The sequence below is a fragment of the Homalodisca vitripennis genome, chromosome 1 (assembly GCF_021130785.1).
Source record: "Homalodisca vitripennis isolate AUS2020 chromosome 1, UT_GWSS_2.1, whole genome shotgun sequence".
Taxonomy (NCBI): domain Eukaryota; kingdom Metazoa; phylum Arthropoda; class Insecta; order Hemiptera; family Cicadellidae; genus Homalodisca; species Homalodisca vitripennis.
Window position 1 is genome coordinate 179,147,431 of NC_060207.1, and position 27,700 is coordinate 179,175,130.

At 35.4% G+C, this 27,700-nt stretch overlaps 2 protein-coding genes across 2 annotated transcripts in view; one reads left to right on the top strand and one right to left on the bottom strand.

Annotated features, from left to right (window-relative positions):
• LOC124352794 (tubulin polyglutamylase TTLL5) overlaps nucleotides 1-27,700 on the bottom strand; it is a 158,258-nt gene that overhangs the window by 102,049 nt on the left and 28,509 nt on the right. The gene's annotated exons all lie outside the window — the stretch shown is intronic.
• The window catches only part of LOC124352795, a 38,503-nt gene that overhangs the window by 1,135 nt on the left and 9,668 nt on the right, over nucleotides 1-27,700 (top strand). The gene's annotated exons all lie outside the window — the stretch shown is intronic.

The following is a 27,700-nucleotide window of genomic DNA, read 5'->3' on the forward strand; positions in this document are numbered from 1 at the left end:
GAAAACATCCGGTTTCTCCTGGAAGTGTAGCACTAAACCGGTAATTATTGACCATCCGACCTCTTGTAAACCGCAATGGGTTGGAGCATAACACTATGACATCAATCCAGTAATTCTTAGATTATCATTGGCACTTAGCCTGTAAAATGACGTTCTGTTACTTCACAAACAACTAAACTAATTATTGAAACTGCATTAAACCTAGTAATTGAGGCCATTTTATGTGGACTCGACATTATGGCCTGGTTATAAAGTTTGTTATTTCACTTTCGAGATGATTGTAGGCAATGAGGCTCAGTGTAGGAGAAAAAAGTGTGATCTTAAAAGGAGAAAATATATATTTCTATAACTATTATTATTTTGCTACTCGCAACAAAAGTAAACAAAATAGGTTTTTTTTAATTTTATTCCAGCGCACATATTTTTACCATAGAAATTTTATCTAAAGACTGTTAATTTTAAGTTAAAAAGCTCCGTCATGGATTTACTGACAGGTATATAGAAGCACATAATGCAAGACGTGGACGACCAGAGCAAGTGCCTGCTTCGACTAACTCATTGTCACTAGAAAACAAGTCTATGACAATAATACAAATGATAAGATTATTATTTAAGGATAAACAATAGTATCTTTACAATTACGAAAAATATGTTTCTAATAAACTAGCTGGTCGACACGAAGTAAAAACAAGTTCGTCTAAACATACGTTTTTCTGTCTACCTAAGCATTTGAGGTTGATATAAAACTAGGTATGTGCTTCAAACTGTCAATTTTACTGACGTAAAGCCGAAGTGCGAGAATAGCGAATAAGTATTTCTAACCTAGATGACATACCGAATATTCTAAAGTTCAATTGTCCATCTCAAACGGTTCGTTCACAATCAGTCTTCGAACCAGTAAAAAAAACATGTTTTCATTGTTTAAATATTTTTTACCGCTCCAACCAGCATTCGTTTCATTTGAAGGTTATGTTGACTCAGTCACTGTTCCAAGATCGGTTATAAATAGCGACACGTTCGATACATCGATAGTCGTCCAAAGTCGTCGCTTCTTATCTAATACATCAACTTGATGCCTAATTAGAACACACATTTGAAGTAGGAATAAGACAGTATCATGCTGCCTGATGTCCACTATTTTCACGATCAAAACCACACCAAATCAGAGTTCAATTTCAGATCATTTGAAATGTTTAAATGCCAGCCCTATTTTTTCACTGATTTCAACTCGGCTAATTAAATATTGAGGTTCGGATGTGTGATACACCACGAAGAACTGTTTACACAACAAAATTAAACTCCAAAGAAAAGCAAATACGTACGGTAGATGCTATGAGGAAAACAATAACAAATATTAGAGGAAGTACAATCCAATCTGCGTACTGGGGCAATGCAAAGCGAGGCTATAAAGAATGTGACTTCACTATTTGCAATAACTTCTATAGTAACCTTATTATACAGTGGGTTCATAAAGCATGTAATGTATACTATATACAAAAGTAAATCAGGATAGGACCTACATACGAGGAGGAGGAGATGTAAGCTCTGAGTCATTGTATCCAAAGAGCTGAAAAGTATCATAGATCCTTTGGTAATGAACAAAATTCATACCGCATCATAAAGTTTTAATACTAAAATATGTTTATATATATATATATATATATATATATATATATATATATATATATAATCATAAGAATTCAGCCTGTTTTGATTGTACCATATGCAAAACCATTAAATAACTGAATTATTGATGATATCTCCCAAATCAGCTTCATCTTCAGATCTTTTGACCTGATATTTCTCTTAGTCTTTAAACTCGATTAGATTATATTTTTAATATTTTCCGACTCCTTATCAAGGCAGTACCCTTTCCTCTTCTTCTTTTAATATGAGGCTACCAAAAGATGATTAGTAGTATGAATAAATAAATCAAAGCCAGTGTGCATAAGTTTCAAACTTACTTTGGCTTCCCGTTTCATGAAAACAGTTTAAAAAAATAAAGTCTTCCAGCCGATAAAATTGATAATCTTACTTCTAGCACTGACACACAAGTATTAGAATTATTAAAATATTTTATGTTACATTTATTAAATTACTTCTTTCTGAACTGGCAATAACTAGAACCTAAGCTTCTGATTTTTTTCTAAAGCAACGCACAATGGTATCTTATTACATAAGCTCAATGAAAATCTTTTAAGACGCACACCCACAGTAAAAATAGTGGAAAAATCAGAAATCAATAAAAGGTGTAACTTCCATTCAATTACTGAACACTGCTTAACATTTCACCTCCTTACCCGCAGGGATATATAATTTGAAAAATAATAAGCGTACATATTAGCACCAACAATACTAGCTTATAGAGTGTACGAATTAGACCCTTGTAACAGGTATATTAGAAGACTTTTGAATGGTCTACCTTTTACAGACAAGTGGTGTATTCTTACAGTCTTGCAACTGCCAACTATTAAATCAATAGCCTGCAACTAAAACTGTAGGACCGTGTGAATTAATCAAAGTCCATCCAAATTAAAAGGTTGTTACTATGCAGTTTCGAAATAAATTTGTACCAATCCAGAACTATCCAGTAATGTTAGCTATCCAATTACTTCCAGTGCGGTTGTTATGAAAATTATGTCCGCTCATTTTTCACATTTTTTCATTTTTTTTGTTTCATTGGAAGCCTTCATATAATGCAACCAAGAACATTACTTAAAAACATATTTAAAAAACGTTCAAACAACATTAATCGTTTCCGGGTAGTCAATCATTGTATGATTGCATTCAATGTGGGTTCTGGGTTTCTGAACTTTTTGAAGTATCTCTGAAGTCAACCTCTGAGCGTTTTGAAGAGTATGTACACAGTCGCTTTGGCGAACCGTCACGCGTAACAATTTCGAAATTGTGGCCAGGATTTTTCGCTCGATGCTAAAACGATCCACTTGGCGTTGGTTTTGGACTGCAGGTAATAGCAATGTTCGGATTAACGCTACGAATGTTGATATTAGCGTTCTGTTTCTCCTGATAGATATTCAGGAGGAATTTAGGTTTCCTACCTGTTTCAAGTTCCCTCGTGTTTAGTGATCATTGGTGATCGCGTACGTCCTTGGATCGCGGTATTTACTCATATCCTCTATTACAAAACAAAATACCTAATGGAGCATGAAATCTGCATGTTCCCATTAAGTCAATTTTACCCTAATCATGTAATCACCACAATGTGCAGAGTTTCAATACAAAAAAACGTTACAAATAGCAAATCTCCTAAAGTAAGAGCGATATTGTACTCGTTACGACGTTTTACGCGTTTCGGTGTGTTGGCTTTATCACTTTACGTCACATGACGTAATCAAAGATAATTACGGGTTTACATAACACAGCAATCTCCGACACATTTGAAGTTCCCAGTCGTGTTATCAGGGTAATCACTCCATGTGACATTACGAGGGCACTTCCTTGAAACCCATTGTGGTTAGCGAACTACAGTACACATCTTCTAGGACTTACTTTAACTTCTCAGAGCTCACATTACATCTGACTAAGATACAGAGGACATTGAGGGAAGTCAACTTTAGCTGCGTAGAGGTCAATTTTCTTCATAGGGTTTGAGTTCCAAATAATAAAAGACTCTTGTTGGACGTAGTCTAGGGCCAATTATCAGTCGTTAAAATCCGAATAATTACAGGTGAGGTTTTACAATCTCATACATCCAGAGGAAGAGAAGCTTTGAAACAAGAATTCTAAAGATTATCAGTTCCAAGTAGAAGTGGCATGGAAATTTCAAAGAACTGAGAATACATGAATGCTCTAAATCTAAATAAGGGATACCTAGAAAGAGTTCTATATTTCCAATTAATACGTATAGACAGATAAATGTACGTAGAAGATTCTTGAAGTTTCATGCAATAAAAAACAGTTAATATTTTATGGTGCTATAATCAGCAACTATAGCACCGTGTTATCAATTTAATCAGACTATTACAACAACAATTATCATCGTTAAGATAACACAAGAGATGCGATATGCACTTGTCTTTTATTCCACTTTTATAAGTCAACGCCATCAATCAAGAACTGACGAATACGTGAAGTTGACACTCGACAGATATATTTTTTTGAGTAATTACAATCCTCGTAATGTTCTAACGGCATGCTTGTATTATCATCAAACTTTACGCAGAAGCTGTAAAAATGTACTGCTTTGGGCTTTCTAGGTTTAACCAATTCACACAATAGCCTAGATAACTTATTTTTCACGAATCGTTACATCTACAATTCGACCTAAAGTGACGAACTAATTTATAAACACGAACAACAATAAGTTAAGCGATTTATCTGATATATACGACTTCGTGGTTTGGGAAGCATGTAGAGAAATTCATTGTGAAAATACACTGTGTCGTAAAAGTCCGCACGTCCTTTCGGTCAACTGGGTACATTAAACGCAGGGTTGAAAGGTATGAAAATCATGTCGTGTATGGAGCCAATTCACCGACATCCCTTCAACAAGTGTTTGCATCACAACATCCCCGCCCTTTGCCTTTGCCGTCTTGTCAGTTGTTGGAATATTGTAACCATAGTATACTGTAATGCCATTATTTTGAAATTGTAACAACATTAGTCTTACAATTGTTGATCTTAAGAGCGAAATATAGGTGTTTTTGATATTCCTACAGCTATTATATTAAAAATAATATACTCTTATTATATTAGTCATTTAAGAGTTTATATATTTTTTTATTTTTATTATTAGTATCCGACAGGGCCTTCTTACAAACCGTGCCCTTACCAGTTAGTCTGTCAGTCTGTACAACTCTTGATAGAAAGGTCCTAGAGACTTGAAACTTAATAAATAGGTTCCTCTTGGTCAAAAAAATCACTATATTGATTTTGGGTTCAAAAGGTCAAAGGGCAGTTCGTCCGTCTGTCTGTCTGTCCGTCTGTGGCAATCTGCTTTATACATAAATAAAAATGGAAAAGGATGGTATAATTATTTCCTTATACTAGTAGGCGTTATATTAGTAAAACATAATACACAATTCTAACCAACTAATAATCAAGAAATAGAAATAAATTAAAATCGTTTTCTTTCAAAGTCCAAATTGCCAAGACAATAAAGATAACGTGCTCGTACGGATGTATGTATACTCGTAGCTTTTAAACCTGGTATTGTAATGTCCCAGTATAATGGACCTAGTGGAAAAGGTTTACATTTCAAAGGATCTACTTTTTCGTAAACCAGCACAAGGCTGAAACAGTGCCATGCGTGTGCTGTAACTTCCTGCGGACTTCCACGCCATGTAGACTTTCCACTCGTGAGCTACCCGTTCAATTCTGAAGGTGTGTGCACGAGTATAATACCGGAACGAAAATAAGGTCATAAAAATCTTTTAGACAACGGAACCGTTTTAGAAAGTTTATGAGAATGGAAAGAAAACATACGACATCCGGTTACCTGGTAGGCCTATGCAATATTGTAGTTGCTTTGGCCGCTACCTCATTTTGTTACTGTTATTTATCGTATGTTCACTCGAATTTGTTTTGCTCGTTTATGTATTAGACTAGTTATCAATACTATTTGTACTTTCTATAAAATATATCTGGCAATTAATTTGAATAGTTTTTGAGGCGCGCGCGCGTGTGTGTGTGTAAAGCGGAAAGAAATAAAGATTCACGCATAATATGGGTTGCACAACAATAAACTGCTATGTACTGACATAACGCTCGGAACTCGGACAGCTAGTATAAGAGATCCGCCATCTTGGTCCGGCAGTTGACTTTTTCAAAAGCCTATACGCCATATTTGGTGCTTTTTGAGTCCATAAAAATGGTCTATTCGTCTACGAGGCGGATCGCTGAAGGCGACGGCTGAGTTATCATTAGATGGACCAATTAAATCGACATATAAGTTAAATGAGGGAACTACCAATTTTGACGATCAGTCAAGCTGTGACTGTTACAGAAAATGGATCTAGTGAACACTTTAATTATACAAAAGATTAATAGGATTACGGACATAGTCGTTAATATTGACAAAATATTTTAATGAAATGCTATCTTTTCACTTTAGAAAACCTAAACTGTAACCCCTTGTAGCATGCATCCAAGTTAACATTATACAGATATGATGTTGAACCTGCCTTAATCAGGCATAAAAAACGTGAAGATGTTTTATAAAATCAGTTACTTGGCATTAAATAAGAAAAGATTAACTACAAAACGGAATCAAACTAACACAACACAGCACAGAACAACGCCCCACACATACCTGCAGTTCAAATGAATAAAGCTGTAAACTTTTCAGATTTCCAATATCTTTATAATGAACTTGAGAAATAATGAATTATTCGGAAAATGTAATATGTAATATTGTGTTGACGCCTTCCGACAACACTGCTGTATTGCTAGATAACGGCTGCTACAGTATTGGAATCCCATGCGTTAATCGGTTAATTTGCTCATCTAGTAAATACTTACTAGTAAAAACTACAATTATGCAATTTTCAACCATAATAAAATTATATGAACTGCTGTCTTATATGAATACAAAAACATACTTTTGTAATATATTGTACTATAATTAAGTTTATGGCTTAGTACCTTACATATATAATAATTTACAATAAGGAACGATTCTTTGTATACAGACAGTTTTCCTAATACTTTATTCGTTCTGTTTGCGTTATCGAAATTACACTATATCATAATTTATTTGTACAACGGACCAACTTCAACTAACACTATACAATTCATAACTGCAATGGAACTGTATATTATTATGAATGTACTTGACGCATGCATGCAATGTAATAATTGTTGACGCAATAAAGATTATTATTATTATTATTATTATCATTCAAATTTTGACGTTCCATCACAGAGCGAGCGCAGCGAACGATCTGGGTCGTGACCTTTAACGTCCCTGAGGTTTAGAATATCACGCTCGTCTACTTAATACTACATAATAAACACCAAATGTTGCATAAAGAGGGCGCGGAGCGGCGCGTAGAACGCGTACCGCGGGTTGTATAACAATGGCTTGCGGGCCAGGTATTATATTTGGAACAATCCGCCTTACGTAACCGCTTATAATAAAGGCTTTGAAGTCGCGAGATTGCCAATGTTGTTGTTGCTGTGGGGTGAAACCAAAGAATGACTAATATGCTAAAAATATCAAACAACTTTTATAGAATTTTAAAAGGTTTTATTGAATGCCTAGATTACATCTATACTATACGAAATTAGAGCATAATTCTCGACACTTTGTGTATGGTAACACTTTGATAATCTCGTAATTTTATTTGTATTTAGTTAAATCTTGTTTTTATTGCTTGAGCTTTCTGGTAACTAATATTATTTGCCCGGGGAGTTCACTTCTGGCTGGTTTATACAACCATTCACTCGAAACACAAACCCTTGTTACTTAAATCTAGGCAACACAAGAGTGTCCTTAATCGGCACATCACTGACCGCAAAAGTCGAGATAATGGGGTAGAAAGGGCTGGTCGATAGGACTAGTTAACTGTGGAGGACGACTGTTGAAGTGGGCGACACTCCGTTAATATTAAAAGCCTTTTAAACTCTAAACATGAGGGTGTATTACTTCTCCTGCCCGACTAGGAGAAGCTGGAACAGGGCTAGGCCTCCCATCCTTCTAAGGTGACATGGCTGGTAGTGCCCGCTATCCTTCCTTATGTGATCTTAACCTCAACCATCCTGAATATCTGTCACTCCTGAAGCAGCGCAAATGTACTTTCACGACAAGTGCAATGAGGAGTTTCCTCATATTCTTGTCCTTAAATGAACCGTTCAGAACTAATGTTCTTAATGGGAATGCGGACACCCATATCTCAGTAATCTTACCTGGCTAACATTTACTCAAGAATACCTTCCACCTCTCACATAAACTAGATATGGATCATGAATTCAATATTATTTATTTATGGGCGCTATCTAACTTTCCACACAATGCGAGGTATTTATGCTACTAAACAATAGTAACGTTTATAGGGGCTTTTCAAACTAGCCTTTAAACAGGGTTTTCGTTGGGAACGGCGAAAAGTTACAAAGGTGTCTGATACTTAATAAAATATCTCCATACTGATCCGAACTCACACTAACCCAGGAGAGCCTTGAAAAGGCAAACTGGGGGGGGGGCATAAAAACAATCCGAAGTTCACTCTATTACTATCGTACCGATTATAGCGACCGCGGTGTGACATTGATCTTGAGATGCCTTGGCCTCAGCGCGGGGCGGCGCGCACAACCAGCTCACTGAAGCTTAAATCCGGTTTCCTCCGACTGACTCTCAATAGTATTTCACTTAATTAAACACTACAGAGTTGATGTTTTTATTGTAAATATAAACAAACAATTTTTTGGTAAGTAAATATAAACTAAAACTAATACTTGATAGATCTTTTTGGAAACAACGTCTTCGAAATGATTCATTACGAGAGTTAAAACCATTTTCAGTGAGATTTGAAAAATCTCCAAGTACAAAAACACATTCGATGAAGAAAAATATTAAACAAAGTGATATGACCCAGTGGCCTCTTTGTTTTACATAAAAAAAAGTAAAGAATGTCTTATTTTACCAGGCGAAGTTAGGGCTAAGAAGCCCTCTCTAACACTTAACCTGGGGACCAACGGCTTAAAGGTGACTTCCGAACCACCACCAATGGCCGGGCAGGCGGGCCGCTTGCAAGGACAGGATCGCTCAGCGGTCACCTGTCCAAGCAGCAGCCACGCTCGGCGTTGCTTGATCTGGTTATCTACTGTGTTTTATACTGGTTTAGCATTATACACACTATTCTACAACGGTCTTTCCTTGGTATTCACCCACGTTACAATTATAATCTCCAAAGCTGGCACTACAGAGACATAAGGATGATTGGATTTCATCACTCTGTACTGTAGTGGGCTACTTCAAATACTGCTGAGATCTGCGAAGTCACCGTTTTCCCTCGTAGCGAAGTCAGCTGATTTTCCCCTCTCCCAAACATTGCTCTCCCTATGTAAACATGTCTTTCCCTTCATAAACAATTGAAATTCCATCAGTGTAATTCCCGCTCTTTGTTTGGCCGTCCTATGTTCAAACGGCTGATTTTATCACACAACATTACATATGAAATAGTGTTACTTTCCTTATGGAAGAATAATTACTAGACTATGAAATGTCAGATAATTTTTTTAAATATGTCGTGTGCTTTTTTACATCGTGATGAAAAATGTCGTTCAATACTCTTTTCGAGAGTTTTATTGCGGGAGTCGATAGCATTGTCCACGCTACGAGACAAGTAATAAATGTACTACTTTGTATCACGTTAGTCCGAAAAAAACGTTTTCTTACATATTTCCAATATGGACTTCGTCGATGAAACAATTTATACAACCTACTAAAGCCGGATGTTTTGTAGTGTGCAGTTAAAATAATCTCGGTTGTAATCACATTGTTAAGAACTAAGGAACAAAATTGTATCTTTTTCTAAATTCTTAAATTCTTTTCATTTTTCCATAAATTTATGATCGTTCATTTTGGATTTCTTTCATTCATACCTCACTGAGTGGTTCCGTTATCCCTTATTTTCACCACCTTCTCTTTCTAATTTTCAAAAATGTTCGTTTCATTTCATCGCTGTGAATTTCACCCCTTATGTAAAACCTGTTTCTTTATCTTCAGTTACTCGGCATCCACAAACTAGACCAGAATCACAAACAAGAACATTAAACCGGAACGAGCTTCACAAACCGCCGCACTGACCCTGAGTGTGAGACGGAAATCTGCTGTGGAACGTATCCACTTCCTGACAGTGCCACACTATAACCGTCAAAACAACATTATACAGGTAATTATAGGCATCGCGGTACAGTCTTACCTCGACGAGCGGACTGTACCTACGATGTTATCACTGTGCGACTAGGGGATTGTCATACATTTTGTTAGCTTATACATATATATTAATAAATGTTTCCTCTGCATCACCCCTAAGCTGGATTCTCATTACACAATAAGTTACGACTGAGTTTTAGGTCTGATATTTGAACTTATGTTCTTCACGTTTAATCGCCGTTTCCTCATATGTGTAATTCTTTGCTGGCCACACCAACTGTTTGTCTTCTACCCCAGCCTTCCACTATCTTGTTGTAACATATAGTTTACCTTTTCTTCACTCCAAGCTCCAAACATTATCCTCTTTGCGACTATTGTTCGGTGCATTGCATTTATTAAATCATTCCGTAACATAAGACTTTTCTGTACAAATCGTTCACATGAGCGTTCTCATATTCGATACGAAATCACTACGATACCAAAAGACAAAGACAGAACTATGTTGACTTAAAAACAAAAATAACCGGAATAGAATCCAACTCATAATACAAACCTTTTATTTGTACTTTGCGGATGGGCACAGTAAACTTAGCTTGTGGGCAGACTCATGTATTTTCATCATAAATTTTTCACAATTAATTGTCAGTTTTAATTTAGTCTCATTGCACAGCCCTTTTCGTACAAAGGACTAATGCGCTTGCTCTTCCGGAGTGAAAGCACTTCAGTTATATTCAGGACGGGTAAGGTTGGGGATAGGGACTGCCTCATGAGTAGATCCCATAAGGAGGGATAGCGGACACTATCAGTCATGTCACCTTGGAAGAAGGGGATGCTAGCTCTGGATATTTGACTGGACTGATATCTTCCAGTCAAATTTGGTAGGAACAGCACTCCCTCATGTCCAGGCTAGTAACAGCCCTTATCAATGAGGGGGCGTAACCCATTCCTACAGCAACCCTCCCCGCAGAAGACTAGACTTATCGATTCACATTGTGATGTAACCCTCCTGGACATCCAAGGGGTTGCCCAAACGTAAGTGACGCATATGTTGTTACTGTACTCTGTATATGTTTAAATGGAAGGTATAAAACACATAAATTACAAATATAACTCGTTTTATTTCATAAATGAACATTTACCCCTATTTACCTTGAACTAAGTGTATTTAATAATTGAAGGTTTTACACAGCATATTATCAGTGAGATGTTCAATATTTCAATACACAATGAAGTCATAAACAGGAAAAAGATTGAAAGCACCTATCTGCTGGAAGCGCATAACAAAGGCTGCTGATAGTTAACATATCTCTGAGCTATCTTCAAGGTCTGATAGTGAAGGTCACTCATGTTGACAAAGTGCCGCCATGCCGCGCCACTACGTGTACTTGAATATTGATAGCTGAAGAACTTAACTGCCTACAGCTTACTTCCTCTACCTTACCTTAACTGCCTACGTAGTAAATCTCTCGAACGACCATCGATCACGACAGCCTTTGTACTCTCTTGGACTTTTGATTTCCTCTCGAGATAAACTCGTATGTTGTATGATTGCTGTGAATTTCTGTACCATATTTAATAACATGATATCGCTAAGTACTTCCGGTTACGATGTGAGCAAATTAGGTTCGTGCGGAAATTCCAGCTCTACCCTAACGACTACTGCAAGCGAAATGTCGTCACACCGACAACATAAAGGTCAAACACTTGGCTCCTGCTTCTTAGGCGTGATGCTAAATTCAACCCGAGTTGAGAATATCATATATTAGATACATGATCGAATATAAGGTATTACGCAATGAATGAAATGGTCATGTTCGTAAAAAGGTTTAATTTGATACTACACTTTATAGTATAAACAAGTGTCCACGCAATGTGATAATATTGACTCCCGGGTTCGGAATATTTCCGTTGTATGACTTCAATATCAGGACTATTTATCAATCTATAAACTGAACTGGAGCAAATTTGTATCCATTTACACGTTGATTTAATAATTTATATTTAACTGGCATTACATACATAAGATTATATATGTAAAACGCTATCTTATTAATCGTTTAATCACTTCACGGCCATGGTAAGATAGGTTAGTTTTTGTCAAAAAAATTCAATGGTGATTTTACATAAACAATTATCTTAAACCAATTCCATGGTATAATTCAAGTGAGAATGTAACAAAAATTGTTTTATTATGATTTAAAACAAAAACATTTACACTGATATCAATAAAAGAGGAAACGTAGAGAACCGTTCATAGCTTCGTGTTATCAACAACTGAACAAGTAATATCCCCATCGGCACAGTTCGAAGAAAGTTACGTCACTCCCAATTGCCACATTAAGTTTTCATACTGATCATACATCGGTGTTTAAGCCTTCCAAGGTTATTTCGTACGACATATTGGCCTATGGCTAGCCTTAAATGGCTGAAATGTTATTCACACATGACTATCGAAACATTATACGAACAAGATTTTGACATTTTAAAAGACGACAAACCTGTTTTGAGCTAAAAGTTATGGTAAATGGTATGTAACATGTTTCAACGTTTGTAGTTCTACGCTTTGTACCTGAAACTATTTTTGTGTGCATTAATACCTCCCCTACCTGACGAAGAGACTAGATTCCACTCCTCGAAACGTTGTGTTATACCTTTCATAACCTGAAACCACTTCTGCCCTTTGAAACTTCAAAAGGTTATACATATCACTGGGCCGTCTCATAAAAGTAAGTACGAAAGGTACGTCTGCATGTCATTGTTAATCCGAAGTGTAGTGGGCTCGGTTACAATTTATGACAGTTGTGTTCAAAAGGCCACCTTAATGCGTATCAGCCAATACCATCAGCATATGTAAATAAAATAGATAAAAAGTTGGTTCTTGGATCTTGAGTTATGATTCAAAACAAAATTAGGGAAAGTATGATTGCAATAGGCAACAAAACCTGCCCAGTAATATGTGTATGAGTTGTTCCGTTAAAATATCAAACTTTAAAATAGGTCTACTATGTTTGCCATATTGTAATTCATACGGGCGATTATAGATACTCGTAACTATATTTAGCCAGTATATAGTCACATACCTGGTAATTTGGGACACACTGTTTATATATTATTGGACTAAAAAAATTTAAAATAATCGTTCTACAAAGATATTAAAAATTACGCCACAAAGGTCAAGTAAATAACAGTCCTCAAACGAAACACTCCAACATTACAATTAATTATTGTTCTCCGAACACACTCAGTATATGCGACACGTAAGTATTCTTAATGTCTGTAAACACAATATATGAAATATTTCGCTAAAATCAAATAATACTAAAACTATAGTTATCAATACAATATAATTATTCTCTCTTTACGTATTTACTTTTGGCATATAACATTGTATGTGTTTCTATACATATTTAATCTATTGATATACAGTTACAAATGCGAAGTTTCTAAAATCGTTGTTTCGTTAAAATATTGTCAGTACATATTTGTTGAAATTCGTGCTTATTTTTTAAAGCGCTAATATATTTTAGCGTAGCTATAAAGAACACATTATAAAAAATCTTAAACCCAGCATGGAGATCCTAATAGAATGTAATACTGTAAATAAAATTGCCTTACTTTATATGGAAATTAATTACAACCTCATACAAGTGCTTGGGACATGATAATACAATTTATGAAACGAGTGGGTATGGCACTAACAAACACGAGACCCTAACTAAAACTCCAGAGGCCACATTACGTGTTTTACCCATTAAATCTAGGTTTACTTTTTTTTCTTACATTGTGTTTTTTTTTAATTAACATATTATAGGATACATTAATAGGTTACCTCACACGTATTCGTGTGTTGGATTTATTTAGACGTGTAGACTACACTGTTAACTATTGGAGACCATAAGTTGTACATTGTATTGCCACAAGTATTGTGCCTCTGTCTGGAGCGAGAAGTAGTTGTGGAACAGTTTCAGAGGAATCTGAGGTGGAGGGCCTGTCACATTACTCGCCACTTGAACAATCTGCCACTTCGTAATGCTCCATAACTCCTCAACTCGAGATAATCCTCTGAAGACCAAGCACTAGAGATAAATATTTAACTGCTTACTAACGTGCGGGCGACTGTTGGTCTACACTTCACCTCGACACCGCTAGTAGGCAAACATGTTTACTGACATCTATCTCTAGCTCCATCTCTATCTCTCCCTCTAGCGTTGCCAGAGGTAGGACGGCGTTCCTTATCTGCTCACGTAGACGTTTGACAAAATATGTTCGCTTCTAACACGGTTCAAGTTATAGGCTAAATTTGAGAAAAATGATTACAACATAAGCAATGGTAGGTAGCACAAGACAAAAAAATCATTGGCATGAGAGATACTGAAATGTCAAGTCAGTTGACATTGAATTTGAAAAATAGCAGAACAACATGTTCATAATGTGATATGCAATTAGCGTTATATAATTAGTGGAATATTAATCAATTAGTCTTTTACTGCGGTACCGGCTCGAAAGTCAAGGTTATCTTAGTCTCTTTCAAGCATTTGTTGATAAAATTCCCGAATCCAAGCTGATTTAAACCGCGCAAAGGGTAACTGAGTAGTCCCATAATTCGTAGACCCCACGGACCAAAGAAACTGTCTTTGTTCTGTGATAGATCCTATTGAGTTTACAGGTACTAGTGCTCTAAAGGCATTTCAATGATGGCCAAGCAGTTTCAAACTCTTATATGTTCAGAGCGTTGTGACGAAAAAGGAAATTTTACGTTTTTAGAGTGTCTTCTTGATATTAATTTAAGTATAAACGTGAATGTTGAAGATCCTATTTTGTTACCCACACCAAAACTTGCAATACGAAACCATCACATTGTAATCGTTATTATTGAAATTTTATATTCTGTGGAATAATAATTTACCTTGTTTTACAAGAATGGTCAGGTAATGTTTCTATATTATATTCTTGGTGCGGAATGCTCACAGATGTCAAAGAAAGAAAAACACTCCTCGAAATAGCGCCTGTCACATAACAGAATAAGATTCTAGAAGGTATACCTCACAAATGCCTGAGAGAGAGAAAGAGCAATCAAATATTGAATGTATACTTAAGAAAGGTTTGAGTGGATTGGTTTAAGATAACAACAAAAAACCCGAGAAGAACAAGTTGAAAGAAATAAAAAAATGAAAGCACAATGTATTATGCTATTATAAACATTATTTTTCTAAAACATTTCACGTGTACACTCAACAGTATTGAAAATGTACGTTATTTTATAAATAAGTTTTTGTACGTTACATTTACAGCTAGTTTCGTTTAAAATAATTGTATAACACAAAACTAATATATCTTCAGTGAATTTGTATAAATAGCAAAAACTATTGTATACAGTGCATATAATATATAATGCAACTCCTTTAAGAGATAAAAAAAAAATACTTCCAGAATTATTTTTGGGCCCTCATAAATTGGAATAGATTATTAAAAATAAAACAATTTAATAACGAATACGATTATAAGGTAGATACAATATAACAGCTTCTGACTAATTCCGAACAACACGAAATCGAACTCATGAAATAGACAGAAATTGGAACATGACTATTAAAAATGAAAGAGGTAATTTAATAAGGAATACGATTGTAAGGTGGATGCAAAATACAGATTCTGCCTGGTTTTCAACAGTACAAAATATAACTAGTAAAGATCCGCTGAACATTCAACACTTGAAGTTAACTATCCGGTTGGCCACACATTCTGAAGCGATGTCTTATTATTATTAGCCCAGAGACAGAAACAACTCTTTGGAGACAAGACAGACAGCTTTTCTCGCAGACGCTTAATTGAGGCGTTGGAAGAACGGTTGAGCAAACTTAGTCGTAACCCCGCTGAAATTTCCTAACAAGCTACGTTTAACATAATGAGCTCGGCGCTCGCCTGACTTTACAGTTGCGCGAGGTGGCTCAACTCTATTAATTAACAATTACGTACATAACGTGATGTCACACTTAACCTGTGTTTGTTGTACACATTACAGACGTTGTCATTCAGCTTTGTCAAATATTGTATCCACCCCATATCTGACTGAGGAGAAACCTGTGGAGAAATCGATTCTCTTGGTGGAAGAAATAAAGTATATAACCAAAATTTAACTTTTGGTGAGTAGTAATGGGAGTACAAATACCCCAGCATGAGACGAAAATATAAACGATTTAAATTTTTTCCTTGATACAGTTACTACTTTTTCGTTTGGATTGGTAATTTTTTTATGTTAAACGCAGTCTTTTATGCTATCTTTCCAAAATAGATGAAAATAGATACAATACTATTAAGCCATCCCCATTCGACGAAAAATTGGATGCATATAAATTTTTCTGTGGGCACCATCTAGACATAGCGCTCACAGAAAAATAATCAATAATAAGAAAGAAATTTTTTTAAATAATGACATCTTTGAAAAATTTCAACTTTAATTGCCTCTTATAACTTGTGAAGTGATCTGAAATTCATTTTCCTATTTTTTATGTTCTTAAGAAAGTGACATATACGGGAACTCAAACGACAAAAATATTAACCAAAAAAACCATGTGGTCCGTTAAATAAATAGTTCTTTTGAAGTGAGCAATGGAATCGCATACTATTCTGACCAAAAGCTTAGTAGATTGAGTAGAAAAAAGAGAAAAAAATATTTCTATCGAAACCTCCTTTCTAGCCAAAACATGAAGGTATGGTTCAATACAATTTAGTGTACAATACGAGAAAATCAAACTATTCCATTCTAAATGTGTATTTCAGTGGATGAGTGTTTACTCTAATTATTTAATGCAGATTGAAGTGCAATGGTCAATGCTCATTGTTTCACATTCAAATATGAAGACTACGGCGGATTGTGGACACTTCTTTCTTAGAAAAAAAGGTTTCACCAATGCTAATGCCAAACTCTAGAAAAGCTTATCTCTTCATTTTTTGGGTTTCAACTTTTAAATTGTACAATACAACTGAATTTACAGCATTCTTGTCTATATACCGTAGGTTTCTGTGACAATTTCTCTGTAGGTACTCCAGAAAGATAGATCAACCCGAAAATTCTAATAGTTCTCTATTACAGGTTTCTTTATTATAGCTTCTTATGAACCCCTTGAATTTTTCGGCCATGGGGTATTATTTCTGCTAAAATAGCCTGATCAAGAAGTAAATTCTAAATATGTAGTGGAGTGCTTACGTCTTTCGCCTGCCCTTTAACACCAGTAAGTAATTCACTATATTTAGCGATGAAGGCGGTCTCTTCTTTCTGGTTTATTAATACTCCACACATGTCCATTTTTAGCAAAACGTGCATTTACAAGTCTGGTACATTAAAGATGCACAGCTGCACAAGTGCTCGCCCAGTAGGCTGTATAGGACCAGCTTCTTCTACATTTGGTTCAGGAACTTCATCTTCATCAGCATCCTCTTTATCAAATTTATCCGTATCTTCCAGTATAAAGTCCGGGTCTTCGTTAGTATTGTTCCCAACAAATAAACTGCTCATATCACTATCATCTTCTACAGAAAGAAGATCCCTTATTGAATCAATTCCTAAATCCATTTTGAATTTAAAAGATAACAAGTTTTACTTAATTGTCACTTAACTTATAAATAAGCTAAATAAAACAATGACCAAAAAACGTTTATTCAAACAACACACTGGGGTGTAACAAACCCCTTGACTAGAACGCGGCAAACTCACTGGGGTGTAGCAAACCCCTTGACTGAACCGCCGCAGATACACTGGGGTGTAACAAACCCCTTGACTAGAACGCGGCAGATACACTGGGGTGCAGCAAACCCCTTGACTAGAACGCGGCAAATACACTGGGGTGTAACAAACCCCTTGACTAGAACGCGGCAGACACACTGGGATGTAGCAAACCCCTTGACTGGACCGCCGCAGATACACTGGGGTGTAAAAAAAACCCCTTGACTAGAACGCGGCAGGCACATTGGGGTGTAACAAACCCCAACGCAAATTTCTGTGGTGACTGGATAGAGGCAATCGTAGAACTAACTGAAACAAGTATTGGACGGAGCAAAAAAGACTACCAACTTAATTTAAACGGAATCCAAAAACTCCCTGTGCCAACAAAACATTTTAAATGACTAAAAAAGTGTTTGGGATGTAATAAAAAATGTGTCTCTGGAGAGTTAAAATAAATTAACTGAACATCAAATCCTCCAGGGTTCCTTTTCGTCAAGAAAGGAAGCCCTGTGGATGATATTTGGATAACACAGTCCCCACTGTTGAAGAGTGTGTAACTTTAGTACAAGAACGAATAGGTCCATAATTCTGTTACACTGAGTGCGCCAGACACTGATGCAGTGGAGTTGGTGGCCTCAAATCAATTGCCTCACAAGGACATCGTGTAGGTCTGGCAGACAAGCCAATTCGTTCTCTAGGCACTTTGCAACGCCCGTCACTGCCATTAAGATAAGTAACTCGATCGATCTAATTGAAACAGACATCCCTATAGTTCAAGTAAGCTTCAACAAGACAAACAAGAAAATGTTCGTATATTATATGTATTTACCTTAGGTACTGGTATTAAATTAGTGTTACTACTACTGTAACAATAGTTGATATCGTATCAAAATTACAGAAAAAATCAAGACTTTTTCAAATGTTAAGTGGTGCACCGACTCATTCTACAACTACCCAATTCTCACATTGGCCAATATACCCAACCAATACAACTCTCCAAAACTTTACTGGCATTTGAGAAAATGTTAGTCTTTCTATTCATACTTCTGGCCAATGTTTCATTTTCATGTTTTGTAAGACAAATATTATATATATATATATATATATATATATATATATATATATATCTGGTTACATATCCCAAAATAAAAACCAATAAAAGGGCATTAAGTTTGCTTACTTAAGTAATGCACACTTTTACTTTGTACAATTGATTATTCTTTCTTCACATGAGACAATAGTTCTGCAAAGCCGTTTATCAATGCAAGATCACGGTAATGCAAATCATATTAAAACCAATTATAAAGAAAACTTTTAAATATTTTCTACGACGAGCTTTTGAACATTGCCTCCATCAGCAACTAACCAGCTTACAAACCTATTGAAGTCAATCCTGCACGCACTGTTAGAACACGAAACACCTTATTCCCTATGGTGTTTACATTAAACACGAATGTTTACATAGGATTTCATATAGAACTGCTGTTTCAAAAGTCGTCGCGTACAGAGTCTTCTTCGGTTGTCCCTTTGGTGAATTACATTACTGTATTTTTCAAAAGAACGATCCATTGCCCCCTCCCCACAATATGAAATATGTCGAATTTGGGTCTGCTACCAAATTAAAAATCTAGATACGCTACTGGAATGATTCATTTACTGGACATTGCATATTATACAGCCCAAATGAAATGTATACGATTTGAATTTATAATGAATACTAATGAATTTGTTTGGCTAAACTAATGTTGGCATCTTACAAACGCTTAACTGGTATGAATGCCCATGAAATGTTTTCTCATGAAAACGTCAGAAGTCCACACACAATGGTGGCCTGAGGCCATGTGGGCTGTGACGTAGCCATGCGCTCAGTGATATGGAGACATGCAGGTCCACGTCAGGTCTCAATGATGAGTTTTCTAAATGGTCAGAGATAACGGTCGCGACATTGGATGTCCTGTTATGACATATGGCGTGTCATCCCTGGGAACTGAGTGGTTATTTTCTCACCTCACCATCCTGGGAACCAGGTTCAGGAGTGTAATTTCCCTGTAATTAATAACTACCTGAGCCTGTAAGTAATGTCATAACGATCCCTGGTTAGAAGAATGTCTTATTTACTGTATCATTTTCTGCACGTATGTGCACAAAAATTGGGTTCTATTACATTATCTTTATAATCTGTTTAAAAAAAGTAGAGGAAACCTCTCATTGTATTAATAGTAGTAAAAGGACTTTTGTACTGTCTTAAGTGACACTTCCGCGTTTTTCCGTAACTAGCAAAGGCTCTACTGGCAGCCTCCGGGGGAACTTCTTTAAAATCTTACTATTCTTAAGGGCCTTGTGGACCTAGCTTCGCTTCTGTGCTGAGCTAAAGAAATTAGGATAAAGAACAATAATATGAATTTGTACCTACTATAAACATAACTTGAAATCTTTTTTAAAGAAATGGGTACTTTCAACGTTTGTAGGGAAATTTTCTAGAACAAAAACTGTAGATATTCGTTCTTGGAAAAAAATAGTACGGACAAAAATTTGGCTACATATATTTTACAAGACAAAGAGTCTGTTTTGTCTTTATATCGTTTTAAATGCTTCACGCAATCAATTTAGTAACGCGCACCAAGGTAATAAGTCTATCTGCTACACATGGTATCCCCTCACAACGAGTGACCGATACTTCTGAAATCAGTTCAGGGCGTCAAAAGAAACAGATCAAACGAACCATTTGTCCGAAAATGTTTTGTTTTCTGTCTGTCTGTATGTGTACACATTGTGAGCATAGGCTACTCATGTATAATACGACGAAATAAAAATATAATATCATTTACAGTTTCCAAATGGTGACAGTTCTCAACTTTTAATAAAAACTTTCATAGAATCTATGGTTTTTTAATTATTCACAATAATTTAGTAAAAATGTGGAATGTTCTCTAAAAACCATAAATATATAAACGTTTGGAAAAATATAATGGAATGGAAGTATTCTTTCAAATGATCAGTTGTTACAGTATAATCATGTGGTGTAACACATGTTATAATCATGTGTTTTCTACAATCCTTATTTTAAACTTTGCGCTATAATAATCTCTCTGCAGATTTAATCTAGCCACATTTGCACACTCTTGTATTGAAGCGATTTTTAAAATATTGGTCAGCCGTTATGAGATACTATGTCGTGAATGACGTAAACTAGCATATTTATTAACTTTCTCTATTCTTAAATTAGTGATGTTCCTTCCTAAAAATCATCCAAATTTGGTTTCAGCTTTATTTAACATTTCTAATCTTAAACTCGTGAAAGACATAATTTATTAACCAGGAAACCAATGGTTAGCATCAAATTTACTAATTTTATGTGTACAGATTTCTATGATATTCGTATTACATATCATGTTTTAAAAAAAAATAAGGAGGGATAACATAATATTACAAGAATAGATTTAACTATTGAAATATATACTCTAAATAATTTAGTGTCACGACACGAGGCCGTTCATCCAATTTTAGGGGGTTTCGTCCTGGTCAGTTTTAGCCTTTGGTGGAAATAACAACAATAAATCATTACCACCAATATGATGTTTTAATTTGGGCTCAAAAAATCAAGATCCACGCTGAAAATTACATTTGTCCGAGAAGTCAGAGGAAGGGTGTGGCTTTTCCCGAGCCCCTATAAATAAGCGTTGAAACAACCCTCAGTCAGGGCTTAGCTACAACTCTGATCTTTCTATATAACTAGATCCCAATTCATGCTTTTATCGGATTGCATACTTATAACGTAAAATTGTTATTGGACCAAACATAGCAATTTATTCAGGCCTTCCAGTTGGTCACGGTATTTCCAGTAAGCTCCGTGTCATCCCGCGTAGTTCCAGGATGTATCGTTCTCGTTATCGAATAACAATAACAAATAGCTAACCGTCACTGCTCGCCTTAGCTGGAAAAGTACTTGGTACTCTCAAGTAGATAGGGAGCCACCCAATGTTTAGGGTGTACCGTCATGGAGGAAATATTTATTATTTCGATCTAAAAAGTTGAAATCGTTGTTAGCATATTTTAAACGTTCACGTTACTTTACATCCAAACCAAACCAGTACCAACTGTGTCATTACAGAATATTTTGTAAAGACGAAGAATCGGAGCACAGATACAAAATCTCTCACACAGTCTCTAAAAAGTTGAAATCGTTGTTAGCATATTTTAAACGTTCATACTTTACATCCAAACCAAACCAGTACTAACTGTGTCATTACAGAATATTTTGTGAAGACGAAGAATCGGAACACAGATCTCCACAGATAAAAATGACGTCAGATTACGTCAACTGACCAACCTGTAGACGACCTTCGCCTCCAGGCCCAGGGAAAGTCGCGGAGAAAGTCGCACTTTCATCTGGTCCCCGCAATACCTGAGTACATGTTATACCACAGATGGTTCTCAAGTGTAATTCGACCTTTCGTAATACAAATTACAAACGCTATCCTAACGCGTTATTGACAAAATAAATTTATGAAAAAATCGATTTTACACCTCGGCTAATACGTTTAAATAACTGTGATAAAACTCATTAGATAACAATATGCATACACTGCAGCCTATTATAATGGTATCATCTCTATTGACAGCAAGAATAATAATATTGCATCACCACATTGTGGTTTGAAAAGAAAGTGGCTGGCTATTAATAGTTCTGTGATTTAATGAAAATTACATTTAATGAAGTATGATTGTCCGACTAGGAGATCTACTGTCTAGCGCGCACCTACAGAAAATGTCATAACTTTCAAAGCCTTGTTGCTTCTTAGTGCACTAAGCAACAATTTTATTCGTGATCAGAGGAGAATACAATGAGTGATACAGAGATACGGTTTGACGTAACACAACAGTGGCGATGTCTCGGGGCGGCACACTGTAAAGGAGCTCACAACCCAAAGGGTACATTTGCACTACCCCCATATGGAGTTATCTATATCGATAGTGTAGTTTTATTGTGAGAAAATCGTAAAAAAGGCCAAAAAGGGGGAAAATAAAGTGGTATTGATTAACCTTTCAACTGATAGTAGTAAACTAACAGAATGATACACTGAATTTGTATTTGTCCTTGAGCTGCATATGTTTAAGATATTTACAAATATATATGCTAAATAGTATTCAATAAGTGTTATATATTTTGTAAACCAGAAAAAATTAAAACTATAAAAATATGCATTTACCAGAGCTTTGTTTGTTTGTTTTTTTTTATATTAATCCAAAAATGTTTATTGGACCATCAGGTGGAGAGTTAAGCAAACGAGGCCCATTTTAGGTACGTGCATTTAATATAGGTGTACGTAAGAGTTTTTTAAAACACCAATTAGATCATGCTATCACTAACAGTCTCGCCCACGTCAACTATGAGGTTATTTGGCACTGGCATAGCGCTCGCGTATTTTTTATGTGATTTTTATCTACATACTTTGCGTCTCCTTCGCTACGTCTGTATTGCGCTCTGCCCCGGTAATTACCACAGCTCAGCTTGAGAGCGAATTAAACAAAACTAATGAATAATCAGGTGTTGTTCTCAGTCAGAGCTGTGCATAACTATCGCATTAAAACTGGGATTCATGATACGTGGCGGCGTTTCCAAATACGTCACAACGACACTAAGTTAGTCTGAATGGCCAACGTCATAACGAAACTAAGTTAGTGTGAATGGCCAACGTCATAAATGACAGTATCAGTGCTTTTAGCCATGACTTCAGGAATATAATATGCAACCGGGAAATCAGAATAAATAGACGTGTTTAGTGTGAAGAACTTTGAATAAAATCAACATTTTAATTCTATTGAACGTACATTATTATACAGTATTGCCACATGTATTTTACTCCGCGGTAGAGTTAATTACCATATGGAACTTAATGCAATATATTGTGTATTTAGATACTTACGGGAATGAAATCGGCCTGTATTTATGAAAAAGCTCTATAAACAGGGAAAAGCATTTGGAAAGTGACTTCCGAGTATGGAACACATGCAACACAACGCCTTAACTCAGGTTAAATCAATTAACTCACTTATGTCAATTTTGTATTGGATGTTTAGGATCAAAATTCAATTCATTATCATAACATGCAACTATTAATAGGATAATGTGTCTTTATAACTTCCCTTCTTACCTCCAACAGATTCGAAGAGACAAACATGCATGTTTATGAAACAAGTAAATAATTATTATTAGTATGTATATTGAGAAATAATATTTTTGCGAATATAATACAAATATAATGTGAGAAATAATACAGTAAATACCAAACTCCCTAATCTTTGAATTACTACTACTCGTACAAATTAAACCCACATTGTAATTAAATCACATTAAAAAGTTGGGGTCTAATTGAAATTGTACAATTTTACGATTTCCGAATCTTCTTCATCCTCCTAGGGAATACAGAAACCAAAACTGTTGAACGTCATCCGCGCCAGTGTACGTGCAAGACACCACGCGTCAGGATATTACTGGTCTGTTCCGGTTGTCAGTGATAAGACGGTGGCCGGCCCAGGCACGAGACTGTTTTATCATCGCCGCCGCGCATCTCTTATCAGTGACCTCTTTGTTTATACACGTGGATGCAGACAACGTGCCGGCTGGTTATGCAAGAGATATCTCTTCGGAAACACGAGAGTTAGTAAGATCCATTCCCGCGCACCACATATCTGGCTCAGTGAGAAAAAAAGGGGAACGGGCAATTAGAGGACACAAGCTTCTCCAAAGGCCCTTATATATTTGTACAGCTATTTAAAAATAACAACTACGAGAGGGTTGTCTATCCGTCCATGCGATAACTCTTGATATACAGGTCCTAGACTTGGTACATGGGCTTACCTTGGTCCAAGAATTAACTCTATTGATTTTGAGGTCAAAATGTTCAAATTAATAATTAAACTATAATAATTAACATCGGTAAACAAAATACCTTGGAGAAAACGCAGAATATATACCATTTTTAACAAACTAATTACAATCATATGACGTTTTAATACACATAAGAGGCATTTGTGATAAAATTATTTTGTTGGATTGGTTGGTAAGACCTTAGTTACGTTCTTCCGGACCCATCAATACTTCGTTATATCGTCTACTAAACATGCATTTTACACTAATTAAGTGTTGCTAATAAAAATTACCACCACATTATTACTGTTAACATACAAATATGGCATAATTAAACCTATAATTTCGAAGCTTAAACAAAATTTTACAGAGATGTCAATTTGTTCATTAAATTACATTATTAATATTTACAATATTTAATTTATGTACAATTAACTAACATACTATATGCCAATACAATATAGTACTATTGTTCAAATTATTTTATCATGGATAACTTAATTAAGCCATATGGGGTGATCAATAGAGTATAAAACTGTACGAATTTCTTGATCAATATTTATTTATACGTTATTAACATTCTCATTGTCTCTGAAAACCATCTGAACTGCAATTAAATATCAATTAAAGATAAGAATCGACTTTTCCCCCTTATGATATATGCTTAATTTACTCGGACCCAGACCTCTAGATAATATAAATGTTCCTAATAACTTAATATCATAACAGTGAGGTCAAGGTCACACAGACACCATGACTTTATAACCTTTACCTTAGCAGAAGTCAAGGTATTGATTATTTCTTAAATATACTACAACCTTGAAATCCAAATTCGAATACTTCTACTCTGATATATTACGCAAGGCTCCGCACTATATCAACTCTAGCTTACGTAAGCGGCAGCTGTAAACATGATAGTGACTGATATCAAACATTGAGTAATGCCTCACACTTAGTGACGTGCAGCATGTGTTTGTGTGCGCAGTCTTATGAATGTTAATCGCCATGTTTTTTTTTTATTTTACAAAAAAATGTCTACACTGTGAACTTCTAATATTGAAAAACGAAGTTTACAGTTAAAAACCATACATATTCATACGTTTCAATGCACGTTAACATGATAGTTGGTGCATCAATACTAATATTACCTTAGGAGAAATTCGTACCCCATCCGACTCTACTTGTTTTACATTATATACTGTTACTGTTATGTAGAACAAGTGAAAATGCTCGGAACCGATAATTTGAAGCGAGGCTGATAATGTGTTCAAAAACATTTTCTTAATTACTTTCAAATAGATACTTCAAAAACGGTTTCAATCGCTTCAAAAGTGAAATATTTTTATAAACGAAGTTAGGCTACTACAGAAAATTAGCTTTATTTCTCCAAATGGAAAAAAACTGTTATATTCATATACATATAAAACGTTTATATCTTTATTTTCAGAAGTTTTTTTTTTTTTTTTTTGTGGTTTAAAAATTCTCCCAAATACTAAAAATGCGTAAAATTCCTCGTGGAATTATCAATAATTTTTTTGTCTTCTGAAAAGGTACCAAAGAGAAATTTAAAAACATAAAAGGCTGCTCGATCGAGCACAGACTACACCTAGTCTACAGTGAAGTACGGTGAGCTCGAGCCACCAGGCCTAGGTAAGGTCGCGTGCTGCTCTCGCAGATTTATGACCGCAACAGGTGGGCGCGCTCACCTGCATTGTGGAGCCAGGACGATCACGTTCGCAAAATTACCTCCGACGTGATGGATCAATCTACAATAGTGAGATACGCGTACACAGCGACAGCGCACAATAATGTACGTGATTATTGTTAACTGTGACGCCAAACTCTAGTCACGTAACACTACATTCAATTAACCCTCCCTCAGCTCATAAATGTGTACAACTTAGAATATTACACTTATTTCAGAAACGTACAACTTTTGAGTTCAAGTTAATCATTGCACATTCTTATTGTAAAGCAATGAAATCAATTGGCAAAAGAGAAGCAACTTTTACTCACTAGCATAACCGACGACATAAGTAAGTACTAAATCCCATTTACATTCAATTAAATCTAAAAAGCAACAACAATTTTATTTCAGTTACGTTTGTTTCCCAGATACTAAATTAAAAAACACATATTCAAACTTTTCAGACGATTTGTTGAAACACTTAGTTTTCATACATTGCATACATGATATATTATGTATGGTAACACCTGGTATTTGATACTCTTACGAGTAACAAATAGAATCAAAACACACCGTTTCGAGACCTAGGATGTGATGTCTTCTGCAGGTGACAAATCGTAAAACAAGATTATCCATTTATACAAAGGGGTTATTAAATTAGAAACGCTGTATACAACAAATTCTGTCTCAAAAACTAAAATGTTTTCTGTGATAATTTAAATGACGAGATGTAAAATCAAAAACAGTTTTTATGATTGTTTCAAAATTATTAGATGGTATTCATGTTTGTCCGAATTCTTATCGAATGTTCAAATCGGACTGTTGCTAACGCCTCCTACTATCAATACTTATATTTATCATAAATACTTTTTAACTTGTTTTATAAACGCCAAGTAAAATAATTAAATGCCATTTTAGTATCCTATATTTAAAAGCTTCAAGTGCCCACGATTTTTATGGCTGTCCAAATTCTATTCTTGGCCTACAGTCAAGAATAGAATTTGTAAACAAATATGTAACTTGGTTCCAACTAATATTTTTCACTAGCTCGTTAAAAACCCTCATACTATATAGATTCCTTACCGTTATTGTATTTGATGACACACGCGTAAAGTTTAAAGTATGTTTATATCTTTCCAGTTCCATCTACAACAACAGCCTTTAAATTGTTATAGAAATAGTAGCCTAAATGATTGATATATCTTTCCGGATTCGAGCAGGTACGAACATGTTACTAGATCGATCAGGCTTACTTGTGGAAAAAAGAAGAAGGTTTTACAACAATAAGACAGATCTGCGCTGATTCACTTTATCGCTCTAGTGCGCTCCCTAAATGAATCACGCTCTTTGTTTAAAAAGGTAACGACAATAACACTATTTTTAAGTCAAGTTTCTAAATACTACAGTAATACTGTAATCTGTGAATAATAAATTGGACGTAAGCACAATAATAGTTAAAACATTGGATGTAGGAGGGGATATAAAAGCATAAATCGAACAATAATAATAAAATTCCATAGTTTTGAAATTAAACATATAATATATTTAAATTGCAACGTATTATATTACACAGTATAGTATTTT